This window comes from Colletes latitarsis, chromosome 10 (assembly GCF_051014445.1).
Source record: "Colletes latitarsis isolate SP2378_abdomen chromosome 10, iyColLati1, whole genome shotgun sequence".
Taxonomy (NCBI): Eukaryota; Metazoa; Arthropoda; class Insecta; order Hymenoptera; family Colletidae; genus Colletes; species Colletes latitarsis.
In genome coordinates, this window is record NC_135143.1 from 16,866,112 (window position 1) to 16,880,253 (window position 14,142).

Genomic DNA, 14,142 nt, shown 5'->3' on the forward strand with positions numbered 1-14,142 from the left:
GTGCCATTTTCAATATGTGCAATATTAAGAAATTTTCATTATGATGTATTGTCTTATGTTATTTTCAACATGTGCAATGCTAGACTAGTAATGTGATATTTTGTTTAATAGTATTTCAGATAATTTAATTTAATTTTTCTATGTTTTTAGATTAGATTACAGTTTAGGTACAGGTGTGCAGAGGACATCGCAGAAGTCGTCGCATCCGCCGAGGGGCTTTTAATTTTAAGTCAATTAGACATAAGCTTCGTCGCGAATGTTAAAATTAACGTCGAAGCTTAAGAAGTCTTAAGTACGTAAATCCCTATTGTATCTCCGCGTCCTACCAAGCAATTATTGAATAAGTAGCTTCTCTCTCGCCCGTTTCCTCGTTCCTAGCTTCGATCACCACTGTCTCACCGATTGAAACATGTGATCGGCCGTGTGGCTGGTCCGAAAGATCTAACCGCCTTCTCTTGGTAGCTCGATTGAAGGAAAATGTTTCTTCGCTGGAAGGTGTGGAGTTTCCGTATTCTGCGGAAACGCATACCTTCCAGCGGGAGTCGACCTTGTCTCAGGTACTCTCTCTTTGCCAGACAGCCTAAGTCGGGTCCTTCGGGCTCCCGGCGGGTTGCGTTGGAGAAATGGAGACCTCGATTCAGGGTTGCAGCATCCATCTTCCTATAGAGATCGAGTTAGCAAGGGCAGTAGGTTCGATCCTCGGATCCGCTGCACGGTTCAGCGTCGCGTCGCGTCGCGTATCCCACGATTTAGCTTCGACCCTCTTTTTAACCAGATAATTGCTTGGTACAACTAAATCAGAAGATCCATGGAACTTTGTTTCCTTCTATCGTCCAAATTTTAGTTTTAACTCGACTAGACTTGAGCTTCGACGTTAATTTTAAGTATCTATCGTAAGCGTCTCCCAATATTGCCAAGTAATTATAAAACAAGTAGCTTCTCGTTCTCTCGTTCTTTCGTTTCTCGCTTCGATCACCGCTGTTTCATCGATTGAAACATGTGATCGGCCGTCCAGTTTGTCCGAAAGATCTAGTCGCCTGCCAATGATAGATCGATTTCTAGAAATAGAAATCAATCTACCAAGGGCAGCGTCGATTCGATCCGAAGATCTGCTGCACGGTTCAGCACGCGCCGTGTCGCGTCTCCCTAAATTTAGCTTCATCCCTCTTTTCAAACAAAATAATTGCTTGGCAAGACTAAACTAGAAGATCGAAGGAACCCTGCTTCCTTCTATCTCTCTAGTTTAGTAATCTAGTTTCTAGGAATGTAAAAGGGAGATCGATGGAATTTGGATTCCATCCATGTCCCTTCGGGTCTCCAGTCGCAGCAACCTCCACGCGGTGAGACCTGGTAATCGGTGTTACCCACGATAGAAAAGTTATTCTTCGTGGGTAACACCGAGCTAATGGCTGCGAATTTACATACCAAAGTGTCGATCGTCGATTTAGTGAAATTTGGCGATCGACACTTCGGTATATTCCCCTCTCGGTAACATGAACGCGTTTCTTGATCCAGTAGCTATCATCAAAGTGCATCATTCGAATTTATTATCAACCATAAATTCTAAGGCTAGCATCTTCGAAACGAAAGGGTTAATAGTCACACTGACAAAGCCACGGTTAGGTCCGCAGTAAGCCATTTTATGCATCGTCTCTCTCAGGTATTATCGTTTCGAAAATTCCAAGATCATCTGTGGTATCTTCAAACGGGAAAGGAAACAATCATACATGGCTCTTTGTATATTATTATCTCAGTATATTTCCAAGTCTTCGCGTCTTTCGTGTCGAACGAATTCAACCACAATTGAATAGTATACGTGGGAGAAACGACATGTAATTAAATGGCGCGTGAAGGGAGAAGTTGATTATATTGTGCCGTGATGTTTCGCGCGGGTGTGGAGGACCATTGAATATTTTGGTCACGCGACAAGTTCTGTTTACAGCCAACTTCATCTTCTCCTGGCGGTGGGATCGATGAAAGGCAGCTGTCGGAAATCGGAGAGTAAGGGGACGCGCGATACAACCGGGAACGAGAATCGAGCGTGTTGCACGATGTTATACGGAACCCGATTACCGCGATGTTCGTTTCCGGAATCGTCGCGTGGCGTGACTCCCTTTCGCTGGATCCAGGGGATATCGCGTGTCCATCGGACGGAACTCGCCGACGAACTTAAATTCGTTTTGTTTCGGAGCCGGTTCTCTCGCCCTCGGACCTTTTCTTTCGTCGACGGCTAATCGGATTCCAACGAAAAAGTCCTTCCCGTCCCGTCCTTACAGCGAATTATTTTCGACCATCTGCGAGCAGAATTTACAGTTTCGGAACATCTGCTTACGGGGCTGGTCTCAAAATTAGTTTCCGACCGAAAACTGAGCCCGTTCTTTACGATTAATTGGCAGGGTAGATTATAATAAGGGAGATAAATTTGGCAAACGAGGGGGCCCGTTTAACTATCGATCCTACGGTTCGAAACCATCTTGGGCAATTGAAAATTTAGTACAGCGTAATAATTAGTAAATTATGAGTAAAGATTAAAATGTAATATTTTGCGTTTATATATGTGACTGTGAAAACTAGCAAATGTTCAGTTTTAATGTCTTTCACTTAGTCAATATTGAATGTTTTTAATCAGTGATTCTAAAATACCTTTTGGACAATTTCTTATTCCATTATCATACGATAAAAGAGTTGAAACTGTGTTTGACTCCTCGAGTCATTATAAGAGCCTCGAATTATAATATTCGAAAACTAATGTTCAATGTGTTTGTCCAATGTTCGAGGTATATTCGTATTGTTCCGACGCTCGTACAAAATTTGACAATTAGATTATTCAAAAGGTTACAGTTCCAGATCGAAGTTACCACGGATAAGGAATTTTCCAGGAATCGAGCACGGCTCTATAAAAATATGTTCCCTTACCGAGTAAAATGAAAATATGTTAGAGGGGCAGGAGGATTCCCGTATTATTGTGTTATTCTTTCATAAGCTCCGCGATAGCTGGATCGCAGAATGCAATAACCGAACGGAGTTCAATAAGAAACACCCTCGAACATATTCTTGTTCCTATAGTCGTTCAAAGATTTATCTCCCCGTATCTGGTTAATGTTTCTTCTTTCCTCGATATCGCTGGTTACATTTGGAACGCTGTATCGCGCGAGCTCAAAATAAATTAGCGTTTTAAACGTTGCAGGTGTAGCGATATTAATAGACGTTAATCTCTTTACACTCAGTCGATGTAATCAAATCACCTAATACACGCGGAGCACCTGTAACACAGGCTGGAATCGCGTGTATGTATTGACATGTAGCAAGTAATCCGATTACGTAGCAAGGGTGTACCAATATTAACGACTATTAATATTGCCACCCCTACAACGTATACAGCATTAATTATTTTTGAGCTTACGGTGGCCTGTAATAAATTAAGAAGCTTCAAAAAAGAGGAAAATTTCAATAATAATTGTTTCCTCGTGCAAATTCCTTATTAAAAATTAGTTTGTTCCGTCTTTGGCAGTCCAAAGAATATAAAATAGGGATCGTTACTGGGAATATTATTATGTTATTTTTAAAATAAATGGATAAAATGTACTGGATGTAAATTTTGCATCTTTTAATTTAGACGTAGATTTTTATTTATTTGTAAAAAGATGCTCGAACATCGATTTTCGATTCGCGTTGAGGCAGACGCAGCATAAATACGATCTCCAACGTATAATGACATGTTCTCTATCAAAATTAACGGGTTCGTCCATGCGAAGGTTAGCATCGCGCGTTGTTCAACAGTGCCCGCGGCGGTTTGGCCAATTAACACGCGGCAAGCTCCTAGTAATCATCAGTCACTGGTTGAACGTCATGACACCGAGCTTGCAATCGCGTTAATATATCTACCCGAAGAAGCAAAATATTCAGGATTTTTCACGAATTTATTCCAGCGAAATCAAGCTTGGAACTCGTTGTAGCGAAACAATCACTCATTTCAAATTTCTCGTTATTTATAAAAGTAACTTTATACGAGGTAACAATGTTTGTAACATTTGAGTAAATACTCCAACCTATTTTCGACTGCGATAAAACTGGCAATATGGCGTCGCGCGATACATTTCGCGATCCATTGTCGCGGAGCCTAACAAAATTCTGGGAAGCTTCGTAAAGCGCTGTAAATCAGTATCCTCCCTCAAGACGCGCGTAATCCACGTTGGGGTGAGGGAGGATAACGTTTTCCGCGCGGAATGCCTAACGTTACGCGTTATCGATATTGACACTTTGATCGACGCCGTTGTTTCTCCGTGTAATTTATGTTCGCGGATGAACACGTGATCTATGGAGATACCGTAGCCTCGCAGGTTCACAACTTCTGTGATATACGTCGACTGTCCGCGAAGCTTTATTATTATGTAAAATCGATTATTCGATCGGTACGCTCCCCGTTATAAATAATGGATAGTGTTTATCTCCTTCGCGAGATTACGCCGCGTAATCCTTGTATCTCGATCATCGTTGAATCCGCGCCTTGACGTTTTTCGTAATAAATTATTGAACCGGAGGTCAGTGGAGGCGCGCGAACGGACCGATAAATTCGACAGCGTCGGGAAACAAAATGTCCGTGGCCTTCGAGACTCCAATGACCTTCAGAAACCCAAAATTCCAGCAACTCTAGACCTACTATCGTTATTAAATCAATTTAGTAGACGAACGTAGATCAGTGGCTCTAATTACATCCGTTATTTATACTTGTTTTGATCCTTTGCAAGCCCCTGGTAGAAGATTTGGTAGATCTCTTTCTTCTACTAATATTTCCAGAAGATGTTTGTAATTAAATATATGTAGAAATAGAAAGATTGATAGTGAACTGGACCAAGAAGTAGTTGTGCACTCTACTAGTAGCGCCTCCGGCGGAGGAACAACGAACTGCGTTAGTGGCTCTAGTAGTATTAAAAAGAAAACAACTATTATTTAAACTCATTATACAGATATGAACAAATGAATAATAGTTTCGTATTAATTCTCCTTTTAGTTTATTTGTTACTCTAACAATAGTGTAATTAGCCAAGATTGGACGATGATCGAACAAAATGTACGATCTCATCGATGTGTTCCAGCGTGTGTAGCGGTTTGCTAACCGACGACTGGAGAGGTCCGCTTTATGGAAAAACTTTGTCGTGTAAGCATCCGGTCTTAAGAAAGTTCCACGGCCCGCAGATGCGCCGTGACGCTTACGTACAACTTAAGAAGATTTAAGAATCGAAGTCTCGAGCGTCCCGTTCGCTTTGCTTGTCCCGGTTTTCGGTCAACTGCCTCCGTCGAACCCGAGTCCGCGGTTCGCAACAGCTTTCAGTGTCGGGCACACGCTGGCGGTTTGCTGTTATGGCTTCTGGATTCATGAGCCGCGACCGGTGGAAGCCATTCCCTGATCGTCCGAACGTTTCGAGACGCGAGGAAACGCCGAGGGAGGCAATAAAATTAAGAATAAAGCGCAATAAATGTAACTCCGTAATGCGTTTCCATTCGGGATACGGGCGATCGCACTTCATGGATCACTTTGCTCGAGTACGAGGGTGCGGTGTTCGTACTCGGTTGACCTCTTCTTTGTTCATTTGAACAACTGTGTATGGAGACACAAAGACACTTATTGTTAGACCTAGTCACTTGGACAATTACACTTCTATATTTATTATTAACCTAGAGAATGATATAGATAGATATTTCAGTATGTGGAGACCTAGGCACCTGGGTTCCTAGCTCACTAGATATTTGGACACTTAGACACTTGGTCACTTGGATTCTTAGTCACCTGGATACTTAACAGTTTTGATAATTGGATACTTAGCTATGTAGATATCTGGGTATATAGAGGCATCAACACTTGGATACCTAGGTTCTGAAGAATTCAGACATCTGAGAAGACATCTGGACACTTAAATACATAGACACTTAACTATTTGAGCATTTAGACACCTGGGCCCGTACTAGTTTTGATAATTAGACACTTAGCTGTGTAGACATCTGGGTATACAGAGACTCAAATACTTGGATACCTAGGCTCTGAAGTATCCAGACATCTGAACACTTGAACGTGCATATACTTATCTAGTCCGTCGCTTGGACGCTTGATCACTTAGACATTTAAGACTCCAGAGCACCTAAACATGTTGAAAAGTTTAATTCGCCACATGTTACAAACAAAAGATGTTTTCGATTCTATAGGAAACGAAAGATTGTCGATATTAACGAGAGGCTCCATCGACCTCTGTCGGACATTGTACCGTCCACTTTATATTCGAAGTCAGTCAGAATTCGTAATCAACTGGTAATTAGTTCGGGCGTCGCGAACGATAAATCCTGAATCTATCGCGATGTTCGCGCGAGACTGTCGCGGCTATCAAAGGATGAGCCCGGAATGAGGGACAGGTTTAATCGTGACACGAAGATAATCCTAAGCTCCGGTTGTCACTGTACGTATCACCGATATTGTACATTATCGGAGATGACTAGTAACGTCGATACTGCTAATGACGACGCGGAAACATCGCGTGTATACTAGCTCTAGCCGAATCGATAATGCGATACAGGATGCACAGAACTTCGACTATGAGTCCTACTTGTCAACGTCAGCGAAAAACCTGACTTAAGGTGAGCATCAATCGACCCTCGATGCTCTGTGTTTACGTTAAGTCTTGAGTTAATTTATCGCGCGGGGGGATTATTATTTACAGTTTCAGGGGTACGCGTGCTTTGTCACGCCCAAGGATTCTGGCCATTACTTTTTGATTAACGATCCGGCAATTAATGTCGATTGCAAGGCGAAGAAATATAGGGCTACACGTTGATAATGTCGTACATTTTGTCATTGTAAATTATCGTGTCTCGTGTTTATAATCTGGAGTACATTATCTTAGACTCGACTATTCGTATAATTTTAGTTTGATTTATTTAACAGGGTTTGGACTTTCGTACTCTTGATATATTCCGTTGGTCATTTTGTGTTTCATTGTGCCCGTTTTCAAATGACATACAGAGGAAATAAATAATAGACGATCTAACGAATGATTTTCTCATTTAGCTCACTATTGAATTCTCACGCGACAAAGTTTTCCATCGATCGAACGAGCACTCCGTGGACGAGAAAAAATTTAGGACCGTTTTACGAACAATTTTCGCGGAATCGTATCGACGATCGAACGAATCCATTCCGTATTCCGCGACGGTACATACGAAATTGCTTTTCTGCTCTTTCGTGTCCATACAAATCCGGGCGTACGACAATTAAACGAAATATCAGAAATTTGCACAGGATACGAATAATTTTCCGTAATTTTTGGACCGACGTCTCGCCAGGACGAATGATTTAAAAGCGATCGGAGATTTTCCATCGACAGCAGTGATAAACGATCGTCGAACGAATCGTTTAAACAATAAACCGTGGCCAAATTGATACGATCGCTGATGAAGCTTTGCCGGATCTTAATTGACCCTTGCACCAACAAATATACAATTTTGATGATTTTGATATTATTCATGAAATTGTAAATTCCAGAACAAAATTCAAATTTAAGGGATGACCTGATGCATAGTGCGTATTTTCAACGCCCGTCGTCAAAGGGTTAAATTTCTGTTTAATCTCGACGTATTACACGTGACACCTGTCAGTTGTGTTTAAAGATATCGCGATAAGACGAACTTCGTTAATTAAACTGTTCGTGTCGTATCAAAGTAGAAAGGCCTCGATAATATTCTTTTAAATTAATAAAAGGTCAGCACAACTAAGACTTAAATTAAGGGTGCTAAATAATATATGTGTTCCATAAAATTTGAATTTTAAATGTGAATAACGAAGGTCCTATAAAATTTAATGGAGAAAAATGAAGTAAAAGGATAGAGTATCGTTCACGGGTATTTTTGCGGAATGGAGTTGGCGAAGAAGACAATGCTTTGTTGGGCTTGTCACGGTATTAGGAAAATTTATGCAGAACGAGCGGGTCTGAGATACGAGGAAATGTTTATAAGTGGGCTTAAGAGAACGCGGGAGCGTCACCAATTCCTTGCACCCATGCAGAGCAGTCTGATGTATGCGTGGTTTATTCGAGTTCGCGGGCGAATGCATAAATTGTTATTAGGCTGTAGACGAAGGCACCGAGACGCGGGCGAATCAGAAAGCGCTGGGAAAATTCAGCGGAAGCTCAATCAACTGTTGCAACTACTACGCATCCCCCACGACTTCGAACAGATTAATTTATCTTCAGGGAGAAAGCTGAGAGCCACGGAAACGTACGAAAAATATATAGATACAGTAGCTTAAAATATTTAAAATAAATGCTAGACAGCTTCTCTGGAAGTTTATTCATCAACAGACCATTTAGTCTTACGAAATTACAAAATCCTATTGTCGAATTATTTTTTCAATAAAAGGTACAATATTTATTAAAATTTCAATCCCGTGATTCGAGGAACATATGCATCATTTCGCAAAACGTGATTTTGAATATGAAAAATATTTAATCGCAGTCGTGCCGTATTTTATCATCGAAAATAAAATCGAAATTATCGTTCGTGTACAGGAATTGTAAAATCCGGTATTTCGCTATGCATTTTATTACCGGCCAATATTAAATATTGTACAAAAGTAATAATACAAAAAAAAAAATGATTAAAGTGTAACTAGCGAATTTAAATTATTTCTTCGTGAAATTATGATTCTCTTATTAATAGGTTGGCGTGTTAGAGAGAAAATTATACTTCGGGACGAGCACGCCAAGGAGCGAAATGAATTTTATTATTCGAACCGTATGCAAATTCGATGATAAATTTATCTCGCGTACTCGCGTTTCCGGAAGAAAAAAAAACAAAACAACCGCGCTTAATATACGTCGTTCACGGTGACGTGTTTAATAAATTTCAGTTCTGAATCGGACACGGCGTTACGACAGGGCGATCGTGTAATCGGAAAACAATCGCGCCGCGCGATAGCTGCTTTACGATCGGAAGTCCTGTTTATATTAATGCCAGATACGTGGTTTTCATTAACAAGGCGAAACGCATGGCCGCGATACTTCTCGTCGCGAATTTCGGCCCGAGGTTTCGGACACCGTGTATCATTGGAACGAATGTGGCTGACAAAGTGTGCTTTTATTTTTCTCTTTTTTATACGGCCTCCATTGTCCTGGAATGCCCATAAAAATATGCATAACGGAGCATAAATTTCTTCGACTTTCACGGAACGAAAAGTAGAACAAAAGCAGAAAGAACGCAACGTACGATAAAAGATTTAAATATACCGACCGGACAATATTTCTTTGCAATTAGCGACGAAGTAATTCCCCGGGTGGGGGAAAAAAATTATCGTACCGCGAAGTAATTCTTTTAAACTTAAACTGCGCGTTTAACAAAGTGAAGCAATAACGGAGACTCTGTGATAAAGTATGTAAAAAATGTAGAATAATAGTTTATTGTCCGCGACTTTGTTTCTGGGTAAATCAACGTTGAATATTCTTCATGGTCTGACCATTATTCGATATTTCTACTTGCTTATGCTTTTGTATTAACTATGTAACAATATTGTTAACAAATATAATCTACAAGAGGCTTATTCTTGACATAATAATGAAGCTACACCAGATTACCAGAGAAATAACTAAGCGTAACCACCATCAGTCCGTGTAAATACCGAAACAAGTAGAAATAACGAGGAATGGTCAGACGCGCGAACTTCGCAAATATTCGAAATTCATTTTCTCGAAAACGAAGGTCCGCAGGGGAAAAGTTTATTCTACACTTTTCGTTCGTTTTTCCTCGTAGAATCAACCGACGGTGCTCGTTAGTTGTATATTTTACAAGACAACTCGCGGCTCGCGGAAAGAAAACGCCTCTCGACGAGTTTTATCGCAACTTCGTCCTCGTCCGGCGCAACAACGAAGTATATCGAGCAGATAAAAATAAAGGTGGCAGTTTACAACACGCAACCGCGTTATTCGCCGGGTAACTCGCTAAAAAACGCTGCTTTTCTCTCGCAGTTTTAGCCCGGCCAAGTTTCCCACGGTCGTGCTTAGTCAAGACGCGGGACAAGTTTCCGCAAACACTTTTTCCACGTAATAATAAAGTTTCTTGGATCCTCGTCGCGAACACGGCACGCGCCAGACAAAACGCCGTTTGCAGATTAAAGGGAAACCGCGGAATTCAATTCGCGGTCGATGTTTGTCACTGCTCGCGGAAAGAAAGATGGCCGTGAGTCCTTCCTTCCGTCCCGCTAGAAATCCTTCGAAGCAGCTTGGGAGCGAAACGGGACGAACTTAAACCATTAAAAGGCCTAATGAAATCGTGGGGATTCCCTGGTGATATAATTACGCTGCCCTTGTCATTTAATTCAGCCACGCTGGCCGAAGATTCGTTCGTTTCTCGCGACCTAATCTATTTTCTTCCCTGTTCCGTGCAAACCTGAAAATCTCTAATATGGTTAAACGAGTGTTGGGAGTTGGAATTATTGTTTGATGAGTTTTCAGACGGAGATGGAACGAATTCTAAACCACTGTTATTTGTTTTGTTATCGGAATATAATTTTGTCTGACATCGACTGTCGTATTCTACTTCAGCTCTTATAGTGTCATTTTTGTTTTCTAAATTCTCTTGCGGGATAATATAAAATTCCTTACAAGGTTGTGATTCCTATATCTGAATTCATTCTGTTGTAATTTGGTTGCAAAATAGCTTCACATAAATAAAAAGTGTAAGGGGTCTCAGGTGATAAATTGTGGAGAACACTTTTTCCAATATTCTTACGAATTTCTCTGTATTTCCTATTACTTTAAAATGAACTAGTATTTTTTTCAAGGTGAAAGTAGAATAGTTATTTCCTGGAAATTAGTAGAGATTTATTTTCAGAGACATTCTCGAAGATTGTATCGTCTCGTTTGGGCAGAAAAATTGATGCGCGAAGATCGTGGCGCGCTACTGCGAGGAACTCGACGTCGAAGTGTGTCGGGTTTAAGGGTGAATAATGCACTTCGAAAAATGCATTTTTCTTGCAGCATTTCCATTCGCCGCTAAACTTTCGCGCGAATTCGCCGAGGAAACTGCGCTCGGCCCTTATCCGCGTTATCTTTAAAACAAGGACGATCCTACAGTCAGAATTTCGAAGAGTCTCGACTAGAACTTTGATCACTCTTTTTCCTATATTTCTACGCTCGAATATTTCGCAAACGCTGGTCGAAAACATTTCAATACCTGAGAACTGCACACAATAATAATTGCAAAAATATTTTTTAATTTAAAATGGTTGGTAACTGCTGGAATCATACAATTTTTATGCAACTTTTGTACATTCTAAAGAATAATTTGTACAAATTAACTACAATATGGGTTCGAAAAATTGTTGAAAATACTTAGTTTGGATGAAACAATTCCAAGATTCTGAACAGTAAAACAGTGAACAGTCTGAAAGGTAAAATTTGTGACGACGACGATATTAAATTATTCGAGTAATCCCCAGCCCTAGTTTGGGCTAGTTTGACGACGAACGTGGCTGAAAAATGCATTTACCGCCGTAAACTCGCAATAACCGACGGGAAATATAGATTTAATCGCGCTCGGTGGTTATTGCTTTCGAGCCCACAACATGGATACGCGTAACATTTTTTTTTCTGTGATCACGCAAACACGGCTACGCTTTTCGGTAACCGAAGCGCTCGCCTGTAATTTCCAACGTTCGTTTTCATCGCGGATATCCCCACCCGGGGACGCTCGAGTGAGAAATTAAAAATACAGTGCGACGAAACGCGCGAAAAATCGGTCGATACGAAAACAAAAGGATCCTGAATATTTTCCGAAAGTTTTGGCGTTAATTACTTTTACTCTTTCGGACAAGTTGTTCTGAAGTATTCGAGGCAAGGCTTGCACCTTTTTTTTTATCAGTTAATGGAATTTCGACGTAGAATTGGGAGAAAATGGACCTCCAATCGGGGGTGTTAGATCGTGTGACATGATTTTTTTCTTAAAAATGTAAGATTCCCGTTTTGTTAACCTTCTTTGCCATGAAATGTGACCCCCGTCGAGAATCTGTGGTGTAAATTACCGCGAAATTCAGCTACACTCGAGCTGGCGCGGCTAGAACACCGGGGCAGAGCCGTAGAATGAATAATGCAGCTGGAAAAATCCATTGTTCGCGCAGTCGGCCGCGTCCCTAACCTTTTGCCTAAGTACACAAGAGAAAGCTCGCCGAGGAGTTTATCCGCGAGCATTCCGGAAGATAGAGAGGAATCCTCGCTGGCAATCTCGCAAATGGCCGTGCATGGGAACTTCGTGCCGCTGCAATTGAAGCGGCGCGGATGGGCGGCTCCCTGGAATTTCAATCCTTCGAAGGTTCGGTCGATACCCCTGTCGAACCATGAATCGATCATCCATAGCGATCGCCGATTTTTGGACAGCGTACCTTCAACATTCGTTCATAACAGAACACGTGAAATCGTCCGCGAATCGTTTCACATAAGCTACATAGACTCTAGATCCATCCTAAAGTTTCACACTCAAAGTAACAGAGCTTATAAATATTAGAAATTTATGCTGAATTTGATCCATGCGACTATTTAAATATATGTACGCTGCTAGATATTACTTAGCTAAAATCTTGTTGATCTTTCAATCGTTGTAAGTTTGTGAAAAGTAGTTGTAGCGCAATATTTCTGGAGCCACTTTAAGGGTTGAACCATCTACTCGAGTTGAATTTCATCAATGCAACGATATAAATATATCTGTACTGTTGATTTTTGATTATTGTCGATTTTTGAACCGCTTTAACTTTATGGAAAGACGTACCATAATATTCCTAATGCTACTTTAAGGGTTGAACCATCTACTCGAGGTGAATTCGATCAATGCAACGATATAAATATATTTACACTGCTAAATATTGCTTGAACGAAATATTGTCGATCTTTGAACCGTTGTAACTTCGTGAAAGCCTCAAACTTTGTGTACCACAATGTTTCTGAAGCCACCTGAACCATCTACTCGTCGAATTCGATCGAATCGCTATCACATTTGCAATAGATATGAATCGTCGTAGGGTTTATGAATTTTATTTGCCGGATATGCGTCGATCTCGCGAGACATTTTCGAAACTCTTATCTCGAGTTTGCAAACAGGAAGTTTTCGCCCGTATCGTCGATCAATCCCCCCGTATAGCGATTGTACGCGAGTGCAGTAGGCCGCGAGGAGCGAATTAATTTAGTCACACGGCTCGATCGGCCGCGATGTAATTGTCACATCGATTCCCATCCATCCCGACGAATATTAAATTCCCCGGAGTTACACGGCTACGTAACTTCCCGCCGCGAGCTCGACTCGTTTTTCTCCGAGTTCTCGCGGCCGTTCGACGCGGAAACGCGGCACGTTTTCCAATAATTCAATTTTTCCGGAGACACTACGCGCCCGGCGTACGTTGCACGCCAGTCGACGAGTGAAAAACGAAGGACCCCGACGACCCTAACTTTTCTTTCGAGCGTTATTTTGCGCGAAACACCCTCGACGCCCTATTCAACACTTTTATTCACATATAATATAATATTTCTCATTTTATCGTTGTAATTATCTTAAAAATATGGAGCAACTGGATGGTAGAGAATCTTATTGGAAAAAAGCAAAATTGTTTGGTTCCTCGTATCCACTTTAATTTAACAATTTTTATTCTGAAGTTTAACTTTGGTCTCGAGAATTATAACGTTAAACCAAAATATACGTATGTTTTATATATTCCTGAAGATTGAAAATGTTTCGAATTTCCTGGTTAGAGACCATCCCTCAAAATTCCTGTCGACTTCATTCAGAAACAGGGAAGTTATAAACACGTGGGTTACCCTAAAAATATACGTCGTGTTGTAGTGTTAACGAGGCTATGTACACGTATAGTATCGCAGGGTTAAGTAAATGCGTGGTTCAAGGGTTGTTTTCCCCGCCAGTGTTTCACCCCTGAGACGGTGCAGCACTCCCCACGGGCGATTCCTACGAGTTTGATGGACGATAAAGGCGGGAATTGCTGGCAGCGATCACCGATAAAAGCTTGCCACTGCATACGCCAAGTAGTCGAACTCCTCGGTAGTCTTTTTCCACCCCTTATCCCGAGTTTCTTGGCTTCCTCTTGATTCACTTTCATTTTCTTCC